The sequence below is a fragment of the Chrysemys picta genome, chromosome 7 (genome assembly GCF_011386835.1).
Source record: "Chrysemys picta bellii isolate R12L10 chromosome 7, ASM1138683v2, whole genome shotgun sequence".
Lineage (NCBI taxonomy): Eukaryota > Metazoa > Chordata > Testudines > Emydidae > Chrysemys > Chrysemys picta.
Genome location: NC_088797.1, coordinates 104,659,323 through 104,674,385, shown reverse-complemented (window position 1 = coordinate 104,674,385; position 15,063 = coordinate 104,659,323).

Below are 15,063 nucleotides of genomic sequence, written 5' to 3'. Positions count from 1 at the left end.
AGGATGGATGGCCATGACCAATTATTATTCCAGCAACTACTGGTTAATCACAAAGTACATAGTTAAAAGGACTTTGTTAGCTATTTGGTGGCTAAAAGCAATAGTGTAGGATCTGCAAATGTTCACCAGAAGATTAAGGTTATGCAAATATTTTAAAGTTTCAAATTACCCCAAAAATTGCCTTTCAGAAAGGTTAAGTGGTTTTTACTACCAGCACAGCACTAGATCTGGTTCAGGAAAGCAGTATTGATGTCAAGGGAGCTACGCTAATTTACACCAGCTGAGGATCTGATCCTAAATATTTTCTTTTCAGGACCATCTTCCATGCCTTAATCCAAGTATTCTTTTCCTGACTGTGGAAACTCCAAATTCACCTTTAAGAAAGTTAGCAAACAAAAAAGTCTCTATCACAGATGACCTATAGCCAATTCAATACTGTTATAGAAAAACTTCAGGATTTGTGGTGGTGACCAAGTACATCTTCAAATGTACTTCGTCAATAGCCGATAATGTGCATTATCTCCAGGAAGGTTTCTCTCCATGCTGCTTTTGTAGCTTTTTCCATCTGTTAGCTAATTTGTGAAGAAGCAATGATAGCGGAGTCAGGGGATGCCACTCATTTGGCTCTCCCACCTGAGTCCTGCAAGGACATCCAACAAAAAGTGAGGATATCAGAGAAAAAGTGAAGGCAGACAATACAGCCCAGCCAAAGGGTCAGCTGGCAATACTCAGGTGCTTGGGCATTGGACAGCAAAATGAAAGGGGCAACACAATTTAAATTTCTTGTATAGAAAATTAACAATTTGGGCCAGATTCTCAGCTGGAGAAAGATAGTTTTATTAAAATCAGTGGAGATTACACTGACAATTCATACCAACTGTAAATCTGAACAATTTGAGTTCAGAGCAGCTATAATACATAATTCATACATTGAGGCAGTGGAAAATATCATGGCAATATAATCAGAACTATTGTGATGTAACTAACTTTTTTTTTTTTTAAGTAACTGAATTTGTTCAAGAAACACATCCCAGGTGGACATAGTAAAAATATAGATTCTATTTTGAATATAGATAAACACTGGATTAAATATCACAAAATGTGCTGGTGTAGCATATACAGTACATGCTATATGTTAACATCAAGAATTACCTAAACTCAGTATCAAGCCAACTTACTTTTATCGTGCTAACGTATCTTTTTACATCCAAGAATTATTATTTATACATAGATATATGTAGTGCTGCAATGCCACATTGACTGGTGTTACCGTTTTGCTATACTTTTCTGATATAGGTGACAATGGGGGGAAAGCGCCAAATGGAACATGTTGAAAAATAGGATCATAAGGTTTCACTCAGGCTGCTTAAATGATCATGTAGGAGGTATCAACTTTTTAATAAAAGCATTTACAGTTTCTATGGAAAAAATTTTGCGTTAACATACAAAAACAAAAGAAAAAATATAATGTAAAAATTAATCTTGTCTCCTGTTCATTAATTAGAAGCTCTCTTCATTGAACACTGCCTTATCTTCCCCCACTTAGGCAAACAGGCCCAGTCAATATTAATCCATTAGCTGAGTATCTGACTATACTATACCCTGTGTAGTGAGCTGGTATTTTCAAGTTGTTTGGTCCTAAAATAGCACTAACTGTGTTTTTTAGTGCCGTTTTCATCCACTTTTAAACTGGTATATTTGGCCTGAAGTTAGATATGCATTAGATTTGAACAATATTTGAAAGTACCAACTCATAAAATTTGCAGCTCACAAGAGAATGCTTGCCTAGTTCTCTATTCATTTAAAGTAAGACAGTCTCATCCTAATTGGATTCAATTACTGATAGTTTACAGTCTTTATGGGTAGAGAAAATGCTATAGTAGCCTTAAAAAAGTGTGCATAAGACTGAACATGTTTGGAGTTGGTTAGGAATCTTACAGCACATCATTTGAGATAAAGATCAGCCTCTCTTGATTTGAATTCCAGACCCCTCAACTGTGGTCTGCTGACATCTCTTCAGCATTTGTGACATTTACCAGTGATATACCATTATATCATTTTCAACTCTAGAGGTCAGATGACAAGATGCAAAGACATTAGAATACTGATTATAAAAAAGAAAGGAGTTTAGAACATTAAAAGAAAGCTATAATGGAAAAAACGAAGACAGAGCTTTCTAAGATGCATGAATACCTTGCCAATAAAACCATATTATTATATGTGCTTTTATTTACAGATAGTTAACCTCAAGTGGTTCACTTTGGTTCTGATCTCTTTATTTCTGATTAAATCCATTCAAAATCCAGCCATTTATTTACAGGAGTGTTCTTTACATGAGTAGAGTTAAAGTGGCTTTGAAGAAGATCTAATTAATGTGATTTTCAAAGTTTTACTAGAACAAGCTGTTCTAAAAAACCCACTCAGACAAATAATAGCTAAAGATAAATGCATCTGCCTGATATACTATGATACAGAAAAATAAATGTCCAAAACTAAGTCATATAAATTATATTCATTGGTTTATATATTGAAACAAAGGAAAAGGAAAGTCTTTATTTTTTTGTGTCTGGAAACTCAAATCTTTTGAACACAATGGATACCTATAAATATGTATCTATGGTTTAGGACCTTATACAAAACCCAATGGGAATCTTTCCATTGCCGCCAAAGAACACTGCATTAGGCTGATGATGAACAATTAAACATATTTTAGACAGTTTTGAAGTAACTTGCAAACTGAACATGGTATCAAGCCAAACATATATAAGTGTTAGGAACTATATATATTTTAAGTTGTTCAACAATTATTCGAACAAATCTTTGGGGCTTTTGTGTTAGAGGCCACACAAGGACTTAGGGCCTAGTCCAATGCCCCCTGAAGTCTTTAGCAGTCTTTCAATTGACTTTAACGGAACTGGAACAGACTCTTAAATAAGATGTCCAAGATTTTCAAACTAGTTTTGGGTTCCTTGATATATGGGTGCTCAACTTGACACTTTAAATGTATTTGATTTTCAGAAATTGCAGAGCACTTGCCTTCTGAATATGTCCTTTTACCGTGTCTTAACTTAGGCATACAAAACCACTCATCACTTCAGAAAATCTTGGTCAAAGTGACGTCAAAAGTATTACAGTGCTTAGTATCCATGTTCTGCACTATCCTGGGTCAGATCCCTAGTTTTGGTCCTACAGCTGCCCAGGCTCACAGAAGGAAATAGGTAATGGGAACACATCATGCTACAGTGACTCCTCTCATTGATTGCACAGTCGTGATGGAAAGTTATGGAGAGGCTTATCAAGAAATTCTCAGAGAAAGAAGGCTGCTATGCAAGCCAAGAGGCAACAGTAGAGGAAATCCAGAAAAATATGAGCACATTGCAGAATGTAGCACTTATCTATGGCCAGAATGCTGCATGTCCTACGCCTGTATTTTGGGCTCTAATCTAGTGTTTACATGACTGAGTAATATTTGAATGTGCTGGCCAGTTAAAAGTTATATCTTAGACAGAACATTAAACTGAGATCCTTTGTCTTATCTGCAGTTGCCATTAATTTGAAAGATCCCTCAGTTCTTTTTGAAAAGACTAGGGCCTAACTTGCTGAGTATGTTGAAGGTGTAACTCATGAAAACCTATCATTTCTACAGGGTTTACCAAAGAAATAAATATTACTGGAACTTGTAAAGACATTTTCTCCATATGTAAGTGGAGAGTTCTGTTAACCACTTGATGGACTGAACAATCATATAGTGAGGCACACATCTAGAAAAAGATATTAAATTCAAAAAATGTAGTTAAAAAGGAAAGAACATATATTCTGGCTGCTCATGGTCAGCTGCACTTTTCATTTCTCCAGTTAACTAAGTTTTACCTAATTATTGTGTTGGTCAATAAAATATCTGGAGATGGGCTGAACATTTCATCTGGTAAGCAAATAAAGATTAATCTTGCTGTTTCCACTTGCAAGGGAAGACACGTTTGTTCTTTTCAGCACAGAATTGGATGTCTTTAGTGACCACCCAGCATGGCAATTTCTACCCCATTTTATAGTAGTTATAAAAAAGAAAACTGGAAGAGTAAAAAAAAATGCAGTCAGAAGTCCAGCAGCAGAGTGGTGGCTATACAGTTTATTGTTCTGAATGCAGCATGTATGATTACCTGCCTCATGGGCAGGTGGGATGGGTTTGCATAGAGCGCAAGCAGCTCATGGCCCTCAGACACACAGTATTGGTGCTTGAGGCCAGAGTGCCTGAACTGAGACAGAGAGGTACATAGATGAGAATTTCAGGAACAGAAAAGAGTGGTTCCACCCTCAATCGGACCACCTCTGTGCTTTTAAGGAGGATGAAAATCTCAGGGAAGGAGAACATCAAGATGGAGTGGAGGGAAACAATCCCATAGCTGGGATCCTGCTTCAGATGATGTCATGGTATCCTCTCGCACTGAGGATACCCATTCTGAGGAGGAAACCCCAGTTACTAAGAAGAGTCAGGTAATAGTAATGGAGGATTTGATTATTATAGATAGTTGAGTTGTGATGACCAGGAGAACTACATAGTAAACTGGCTGCCAGGTGAAAAGATTGCAGATTGCACGAGACATCTAGATAGACTTATGTGCAGGGCTGGTGGTCATGGTGCATGTAGGTACCAATGACATTGGGAAAGGTAGAAGAGGGGTCCTGGAGGCCACATTTAGGCTTCCAGGTAAGAAATTAAAGTCCAGGACCTCCATGGTTGCTTTCTCTGAAATGCTTCCAGTTCCACATGCAGGGCCAGAAAGACAGGCGGAACTTTAGGGTCTCAATGTGTGAATGAGACAATGGTATATGGAGGCAGGGTTTAGGTGTATTAGGAATTGGTGAACCTTTTTAGTAAAGAAGGAGCCTATAGAGGAAGGATGAGCAACACCTAACCCAAAATGGAACCACATTGCTGGCACATAAAATTAAAAAGGTTGTAGAAGATTTTTTAAACTAAGGGTGCAGGGAAAGCCAACAGGTGCAGAGGAGCACATAATTTGGTGGAGACATCCCTTAGGGACAAATTTATTAAAGGGGCAACCCTATATCCTAGAAACGAGGATAGGAAAGAAGTCAGTAAAGTAGAAGCTAATGAGGAACTGTAAAACATAAGAGTGCCATTTGAATATAACACATGAAGGCACGCAACTGAATATTGACAAAATGTAAAAGTGCTTTTATACAAATGCTAGAAGTCTAAATACTAAAATGGGTGAACTAGAATGCCTGGCATTAAATGAGGATATTGATATAATAGGCATCACGGAAAGTTGGTGGAATGAGGATAATCAGTGGGACGTGGTAATAGCAGGGTACATCTTCATCTTACAGCGAAGTACTATCACTGCAAAACCATTTCCTTCTCTTGTCATCTTTTATATGAGGTGGTTATAGAAGTGAGAAGGTCCTGATTTTGCTATGGGCAGGAAGGGAAATGCTCCTTAGTGTAGGACACACACCTACATCTTCACTGTACTAAGGGTTAAAACCTCCAACAAAGTTAGCTCTTCATGTTGGTATCCTTGAGATGGTTATAATCTATGAAGCTATAATGCTTTGAACAAAGGCTGGATGCTGAAACAAAGGCAGAGAGAGCCCTTGACTCATTTTACTTACAGTATTTTTGGAATGAATGATATTTTTTGAAAAATATCAGATCTGATAATTATACACTGCACATATAATAGAGAAAAATGGGGAAACTAGATATTTTTGTGGTCAGTGGGGGCCATTGAGGATCAATGCAACAAAAATACATTTGCCCAAGTGGCTGCAACTTTAAAACAATTTAAGACAACAAAACAAGGTAACTGTAAAAATCAACTCATCCTGGCAGCAATGAAGAGGGAATGCAACAGCTGCACTGAACTTTCACCAGCTTGTCACCCCTTTCTATACTCAATCCAGAAAAGCCTAATTGCCCAATTGTAACAAGCCCATTTACTCCCAAGGCCCTAACAAGCACATGCGATTTCATGACGTCTGACCTTAAGGGGGTGTGCAAGTATATGTTATACTAGATCACCCCCTATTTTAGCTTTTGGCTCTTTGGGCATGAAATTTCCCCTAACTTGGCTCCTTTATATATCAGTGAGTGTGTGCGGTTCTAAGGAGGTCCATACTATACCACCTTATATAACCTGGCTATGAGGCTGAAAAGCATTTTTCACCCAGTTCTAACAGTGTGACAACAGTTATTAAACTCAGTTGGTAAGGTCTATGTAGACTGGTCCTAAAGTTGCAGAACCTGCATATTGTGTGTATGTATGCATCTGCAATTTCCAACATTACTGGCTACTACAGTAAGAGCCATTTAGCTGCTCAGCATTGTATGTAATAAAACACCAAAGGCATCTGGGTTTTTTTGGATATATTTCTTGGCATGATGTGTTGGATTCTCCTAGCACAGTTTGGAGATCAGCATGTTTTCCAGGGAAGTTGGAAACCTATATCCACTCACATATCCTCTATTGTGTATTTTGTTACACTTCAGCACTACTGGTTTGTTTTGGGGGTTTTTTTGCGGGGGGGAAAGCACATTATAAAAAAAATCAGACAATAATACCATGACAATGGAGCTTACTGCTATTATCACAGGGCAGCGGGCTACACAATACCAACCTTTGGGCCAAATCTGGCTTATGCAGGGAAACTGGATAAGACTTATGCAGGGAAAGACTTCACCTCGCAAGAAGTACAAAATATACAATGCAAAAATCAACATTTGTGAGTTCCTATCTTCTGACTATGAACAACCCCCTTCCAACCCTTCCCACTAATGTAACATGTAAGAATAATTATGGATAGAAGTTCTTGCCATGTCAGTGACCATACACATGTTAAAACAAACTCGTAGACTTTTATGCCCATTAGGTCTTCATGTTGTGGATGGTACATGGAGCAGGGTTTCTCTGATATTTCAAAGGAGTCAGAATCACTGTAGTTCACTACTGCTCACACTTTTGTGCTGGCCAAGGCTGGCTGGGATGCCTCTACAGCATTTTACCAGATTTTTTACTTTATCACTCTCTATTAAGAAGAAAATGGAAAAGTCTGCTCACCACAGGTGCACCCCTTCATGGCTGGGCATGGTGAAGCTTTTTGGCATGTCCTGCCAACATCTGCTGTGGCCCTGTGGTGGACTGAGGTGTTGGGGTGGGTGCAGGCTCCAGGAGGGAGTTTGGGTGTGGGAGGGGACTCCGGGCTGGGCAGAGGGTTGGGGTGCGGGAGGGGGTTCGGGGTCCCAGCAGCACTTACCACAGTTCCCAGGTCCCTGCAGCCCCTAGATGCATGGGTGGCCAGGGAGGCACCGCACACTGGCCTCACGCCCGCAGGCACCTCCCTGCAGCTCCCATTGGTCACGGTTCCCGGCCAATGAGAGCTGCAGAGCTGGCCCGCAGGGCAGGGGCAGCGCATGGAGCCTCTCTGGCATCCATGTGCCTAGGGGCTAGCTGCCACTTCCAGGAGCTGCATGGAGCTAGAGCAGGCAGGGAACCTGCCTTAGCCCTGGGCCCACACTGCGCCGCTCACCAGACTTTTAATGGCTCAGTCAGTGGTGCTGACCGGAGCTGCCAGGGTCCCTTTTTGACCGGGTGTTCCGGTCCAAAACCAGACCCCTGAGAACCCTACATTAACTCCTTCTTGGTCAGTGTGGGATTTGTATGCTGTATACAGAGATGCTTACAATTTACGAGTTTTTTTTGAGGCTCTTCTGTTATTATTTATCTTTGACCCTACATGGCACTAGAAAAATCAAGGACTATGTGTTCTAATATTGGTATAATATAAGGATTGATATAACATATCATGCTATGGCTCAGATTCTCTGGTCTGGCTGAGCTGCATTTAATGCAGTTCCAGAGCAGGAACTGGGGACAAAAAGGCTTTATGCCATTTTTGTAGGTCTCCAACGATGGGACTGGCTAGAGCAGGGGTCTCAAACTCAATTTACCTTAGGGCCAGTGCCAGTCCTCAAATCCTCCCATCGGGCCAATGTCACTCATGCCACCCAGAACCTACCCCCCCAAGCTCTGCCCCCCCCAAAACTCTACCCCCCACCTGCCTAAGGCTCTGGGAGGGAATTTGGGTGGGAGAAGGGGTCTGGGGTGCAGGGTCTGGGATGGAGTTTGGGGGCAGGAGGGGATTTGGAGGAAGGGGGAGGGGGTGCAGGCTCTGGGAGGGAGTTTGGGGGCGGGGAGTATGTGGGGAGGGGGGGTGCAGGCTCTGGGAGGGGGTCGGGGATGCAGCACATACCTGGGGCTCCAAGGTGGAGCAGGCCGGGTGGCCTCTGCACGCTGCTGCCCCCAGGCACCACCCCTGCAACGTCCCATTGACCACAGGGAGGGGCCAGCAGCCACTGGAGCGAGCAGGCAGATGCCGGGGCCCCAGGGTGGGTGAGGGAGGAGTGCCCGGGAGCGGCAGGTGGGGCCAAGGAGAGACTCGCCCCACGACTGCTGGAGCTCCGCGGGCTAGAGACTGGTTTGCCCCCTGATAAAATTTAAAGCAGCTTTAGGGTGGCTCTGAGTCGCTCAAGGCACCATTCCAGCAACCAGGGGGGTGGACGTAGTAGCACTCTGGCCATGCCCTCTATGGCAGGCACCGATAGGGAATGGGGCAGAGATGTTATGTTGGCTGTATGCCACCAGGTGATTCCCTCTATGCTTAGGAAGCTGGTTAAGTTTTCTTGACAGCATTTCTGCACTGCCATTTCCCTCTGTGCCTAGAAAGCTGGTTAAGTTCGCTTGATGCCACTTCTGCCCTGTACTTAGCCACTACTAAGTGAGTACAGAGAAGCCAAAAAGCTGGCCTAAAAGTCTAACATATTAGTGTATATTTGCTTAATAACTCAGAAGATCCATTTTCTCCTTTCTTTCCAAGGAAGGGAAAAAAATCACTCTACCATCTTTCTAGAAAGATCAAAGGTGCACAGATTCTTAAAACACAAATGTCAGTTTGTTTTAACAATTGCTTACTCCTATATGGTGAAAGAATTTGCATCTTTTTGATCTCATTTACTCTCTGCATTTAATTTGTTTTGGTTTTGCATGTTTTAATTTAGCAAACAAGTTGTATGCTGTGACCTAAGCCCATTTTAGATTTGTTAAGGAATCTTGCCTGTTCGCAGTTTTTTCAAGCTGTTTGTATTCATCTCACACGCTGGGTTATATTTAAACAGAGGATCAACTGATAATTGTAGCACCACTGTTGGCACCGCTCTAATGATGAGTCTGCCAGCATTTTCAGGTTGAAATTTGGCATGCAACATTGCAGCCTGGGAGCCAATTTTTATTAAAATTAGTAGAGGAAAAAATCTGTTTGGCCTTTCTTGTGCAATAAGAATGTAAAAAGATAGAATTTAAAAAGAAATAATTCATGTTGAAAATACAGTACGTAGCCAGCAGGTATTTTTTGTGGTGTGGGGAGTTCTGCATGGGTTTTACTGACATGTATTGACTAGTACGTAATATTATTACTGTCCTCTAGCTGATGGAATGCTAGGGCTGCTTACATGTTATTTATTAATTATATCATGATTTAATGGTTGGCTTTCAAAGGACCTAATCCTACATAGTATAAAGTGTCTTTTGTGAGCTGTTGGACGTCCAGTGGGTCAAGCTTCACATCTCACAGATTTAGGCTAATCCAGCATTATTAATTAATCCAGCATCCAACATTATTTTATGGAATTATGTGTACGCATTTTTGCCATTTTGTTCTGCGCAAGTTCACACCCTGAAAATGTCCTTTATGGCGACGTTTTTGGCAAAATGGCTGTTTACATCAAAAATATGCAAAAACTGAAAATGTTATTTATGTATTTATTTGTAGGCTCTTTCAAGGTGCACTTTTCAACACAAGGGCATCTTTGCTCAAAACTGGGCCCATGTTCACTCCAAACACTCTACTTACCTCAGCAAAAGGAGTCTATGGTTTTATTTGTTTTAAGTTCTAAATTCTATCCCCACTTACAGCCTTGAAACTACATAGCCATGGTATGTGAAAGTGCTGATAATTATATGCAGCCATAGAATATTAAATTTAAACATATAATACATATAACAGAATGCTCAGGATAATAATTAGCCCCCAATACTGAAACTGGATCAACTAGTGTAGATCCATACACAGCTTCTTTGAAATCAATAGCGATAAATATGTAATTATATAACATATATCATCAAAGACCTAAGAGCACTTTATAAGCATTAATTAACTACAGCTCACAATAAAATAAGCACAACCTTCTTGGTATTATTACACCCCTTTTACAGATGGATAAACTGAGGCACAGAGAAATTAAGCGATTAACCCCATAGGTTGAGAGAGCCACCTAGTGCTCTGTTCTAAACATTAGCCCACATGGTCTTCTGTTGGAGCAAGTCTTGTCTCATCAGCATCAATGCTACAATGACCAGAAGGAAAGAACACAGCAAACCTGATCAGATGGGAAAATCACAGATCATTGACACAAAGATGCTGGTATGAAGTTTTAGAATCCCTTTCTTCCTTTTGTGAATTCCCTCCCAATCTTAGTACAAGTCGTTGGCAACTGTGCAAATGGATCAGCAGTGGTACATATACACAGAGTTTGTTGGAGGAGAATTAAAATTTGTTATCTTAACCCACCAGAAACTAGACTTTTTTTTTGGTGTGTGTGGGGAGGGGGGGGGGAGAGGAGGACAATATCACCCAACATTATTTCAAATAGAAAAAGATGAGGTTTTGTGTATATTTTCCATTTCCACTGACATTCATTTCAATAATGTAATTCTTGCTTAAATGCCATTGGGGAAGATTCTTTCCTGCACCACAGTTCTGTTTGGCTCAGGATAGGGCAGGGGTACACCAGGGAACCAGTTCTCATTTCCTAATCTTAAGGGCCAGCCTGGGTCTGACAATATATAGAGCCGCTTCTGGGGAGCTTTAAGATCCATCACTGGGATAGGATCCTCCAATAGACCCTACCCCAGTAGAGGACTACATTGGTGGAGTTCCTCTCTGCCATGTCTCTTCCCGACTTCCTACACCAGGAAGAGGGAAGGGCAGAGGTCCAGGGCCTGAATCCAGCTCAGGTATCCCAGTACAGAATTCCCCTACACCAAAGGAATTCTCTGCTGGCAATCTGTGGTCAGACTCTGGACCCTCTACACCCCCAAAGCATTATAAAGGGTCAGGATCTCACAAAGGAATCTGGACCACAGTCTTCCTTGTATAATAATAGGTGAGTCGGACAGCACAGGCAACCTTAGTGCTGGCATTTCCTAACATCTGAGTGCTTGACTTTGCAACCATAAACATGTTCTTCTAATATAGTGTTTTTGTATGTAATATTAACATGGATTTGTTGCTCATTAGAACAAAGGACTATACCACTGGCAGCCACCAGACACAGAGAATGGAAACCCTGCAAACCTTTCTCAAAAGGACCCTTCCCATACCTGCACTGGTTCTTGTCCCAAGAACTTTTCTTGATTAGCGATGCCAAACAGGTAGAACCCTCCAAGATCCAAGTGTGTGACACTTTCTCTTCTGAATAATAAATAATAATAATAATTAATAATACTTTGTACTTAATATCATCTTTCATCTGGCAACGTCAATCACTTTACAACAAAACGTCCTAGGGGACTTGACAAGTATTAGTGTTGAACTCACTTGACATATGAGAAAATTGAGTCAAAGACTGATTAAGTGACTTGTACAAGATCAGACAAAGAATTAGAGATAGAGCTTGTAATCAAACCCTAAATGCCCCAACTCCCATCCTTTCTCCAACTGCTAAACTACACTTTCTCCCTAACGTGCGACAAAGACTCAAAATGCGTACACAGACCAAAAAGAAGCTAGAAACAGTATGGGCTAATTTTTCTTTATCAGCTATAAAGTTTACTGTAATCTTAATTTCAAGAGTTTGATTTTTTGATATCAGTAAATAAATTAACAGTGAAACAACATGATGTTTGCATGAGACAGAAGTAAACAGAGGTTTGAAATAAGTGCCATGCCATGTTCTGAGTTCCACCTGAGAGTATTATATAAAAGAAAACCCTTTGGAAGCAAGAATGAAGATAAAACTCATTTTTTACTTGTTACCTAATCCAGCGCTTCAACCCAGGTATCCGTCAATAATTCTAGACTACTTCCTCTAGCTATGCTATAAAGTGCATGGGTAGAGAACAATGGTCTTGAGGTTAAAGCAGGAATTTAGGTTCAACTCTTGCCTGTGCCACAGACTTTTTATAGATGTTTATATGCTACAACGAGGAAAGCCAATATGAGAACCTGGACAGGTTTCATTGTCTTCTCTTCCCTGGCTCTGAGGCACTATCAGAATCTCTACTACCTTCAAGATAATACAACCTATTGTAGATTCTGTAGCCATTTTTCTTTAATTGCTTTTGCTTCAAGAAAAGGAGCACTGTTTTCCTGGGATAGGCAAATAGCAGTAGTTCTCTTCTCATTCTAAACTTGCATTCTTTTGGTGGCAGCTCCTTCAGTGCTACTAGTCAGTAGATACAGTATGGTAGAATACCACTTACCTGGGTTTAGTTTGTGAACCAGAAGAAGGTGCAGAGCCTTTGAGACAGGGACCCTTAGGAATGACTGTTGCCAACTTTCTCTTCTGTGATTTTCTCTTTTTCATTATGTTTGACATTTTTGAGACTGAGCTTTGTTACAGACTATTAGCCTATGGCAGTAGGCTTGGGAGATGAGACTTCATCAAGACATAAATCACACAAAAATGTAAAAACGTGAAACTACAAGGCTGCATTTGTAGCTCTTGGTTGGAATAGATTTGTTGCATTGATTGCAACATTTCAGGTTACTGTATCTGCCAATGCTACAGCATGTAGTGAAATGAAATTAGCGCCCTATGTGCCTAGATAGCAACTCTATTAAACTTTGTGTTTAGCATATCTACTGACTTTGTGGGATCACTGTAGCAAGTTTTAAATGATGCATGAAATGAAGAATTCCTGCCCATCTTAGGAAGAGATTGTGCAGATAATAGACAGTGCTTTGCAATCACAGCTGTGTAGTGTTTTTTTTTTTTTTTTTTTTTTTTTGCTGTGGCAATGTTCAACAGAATGCCCTTCAAACCCAAAAGTAACAGTATATACTTATATTTATATAGGGTTTTTGTGTTGCTGCTGTTTATGTATAAATTTTTTTTTTAATTTTCTTAATAGTATTCAGTCAGAGAAGAGAAATTGTTCATTACATACAACCCCAGCCTCCGCCCCCCTCAAACAAAACCCCAATAGTGTAGCTGTGCATGACTAATCATTGGGTCTTGTTTCTTTCTTATTCAAACTTTGTTTTGTTGGGGAAGGAGGTGAAATTTTTAAAAGTTTAGTTTTATTTTGAGGGCCACATTATGAGTGGCCTTGCACAGAAGTAATAACTTTGCTCACCCCCACTTGGTGGGACTCCAGTGGAGACGTTCAAAATAGCAGTCCCTGGGCATTTAGAAGTTTAGGGACTGCTTGCTCCTGCTCCTCCCTGCAGAGATCAGGATGGTAGAAAGCCAATGGAGATAAAGTGAGGCCATGTCCATATCCCAACTCTCCACACACCAGCCCACAGAGCAGGACTGCCACATTCTGCTCCTTCCAAAGGGTTGGGGCATATTGTGCTCTCCCTGTGTTCCAGGAACAGCACCAGAGAGACTGTGCCTCAGGGAGGCAAAATCCTTCTGGGGCAGTGTGGCTTCACCCCATTCATTACTCAGGGTTGTGATGTAAAAACTACAATCTAGCTCACAGATTACTTTAATGTCACTGGCTTCTCTCTAGCAGAGCAGAAATTTGAGTTCAAATAATGGGATTTGCCTAGATTATTCACCTATCTACTCCCCCCTCTTTCTTTTCTTTTCTTTTTTTTAATAAGGCTGTCAAGGCTGCTTCCCCACTTTGAACTTTAGGGTACAAATGTGGGGGCCTGCATGAAAACTTCTAAGCTTAACTACCAGCTTAGATCTGGTCCGCTGCCACCATCCCAAAGCTAATTCCCTTCCCTGGGTAGCCTTGAGAGACCTTCACCAATTCCCTGGTGAATACAGATCCAAACCCCTTGGATCTTAAAACAAGGAGAAATTAACCATCCCGCTCCTTTTTCCCACCAACTCCTGGTGGATCAAGATCCAACCCCCTTGGATCTAAAAACAAGGAAAAATCAATCAGGTTCTTAAAAAGAAGGCTTTTAATTAAAGAAAAAGGTAAAAATCCTCTCTGTAAAATCAGGATGGAAAAATAACTTTACAGGGTAATCAAACTTAAAGAGCTCAGAGGACCCCCCTCTAGCCTTAGGTTCAAAGTACAGCAAACAGAGATAAACACTCTAGCAAAAGGTACATTTACAAGTTGAGAAAACAAAGATAAACTAACACGCCTTGCCTGGCTGTTTACTTACAAGTTTGAAATATGAGAGACTTGTTCAGAAAGATTTGGAGAACCTGGACTGATGTCTGGTCCCTCTCAGTCCCAAGAGCGAACAACTTCCCAAAGAGCACAAACAAAAGCCTTCCCCCCCCCCAAGATTTGAAAGTATCTTGTCCCCTTATTGGTCCTTTGGATCAGGTGTCAGCCAGGTTACCTGAGCTTCTTAACCCTTTACAGGGAAAAGGATTTTGGAGTCTCTGGCCAGGAGGGATTTTATAGTACTGTACACAGGAGAGCTGTTACCCTTCCCTTTATAGTTATGACAAAGGCAGTGGGAAAACTACTTGAACAGTAAACAAGAGTTTCAGTAACTGGGCCTTTTACCTCTGAAATTCTATATCCTGTTTCATTGGACAGAATGGGATGAACCAGAGCTACATCTTTGACTCAGAAAACAATTTCTGCCTGTACTATGAGTAAACAAAACAAAAAAATTAAAAACTACACAGTAAATTAGGGTTTTCCATTCTGAGGATACCCATTGATTACACTAGGGCATAAGGGATCCAACTGCCAGAACACTGTAAGTGCCCTGTCCTTCTCTTATTCCCATTCATATTGCTTACTTCCTTTTGAAATCAATGGGACTATGCTTGGCATA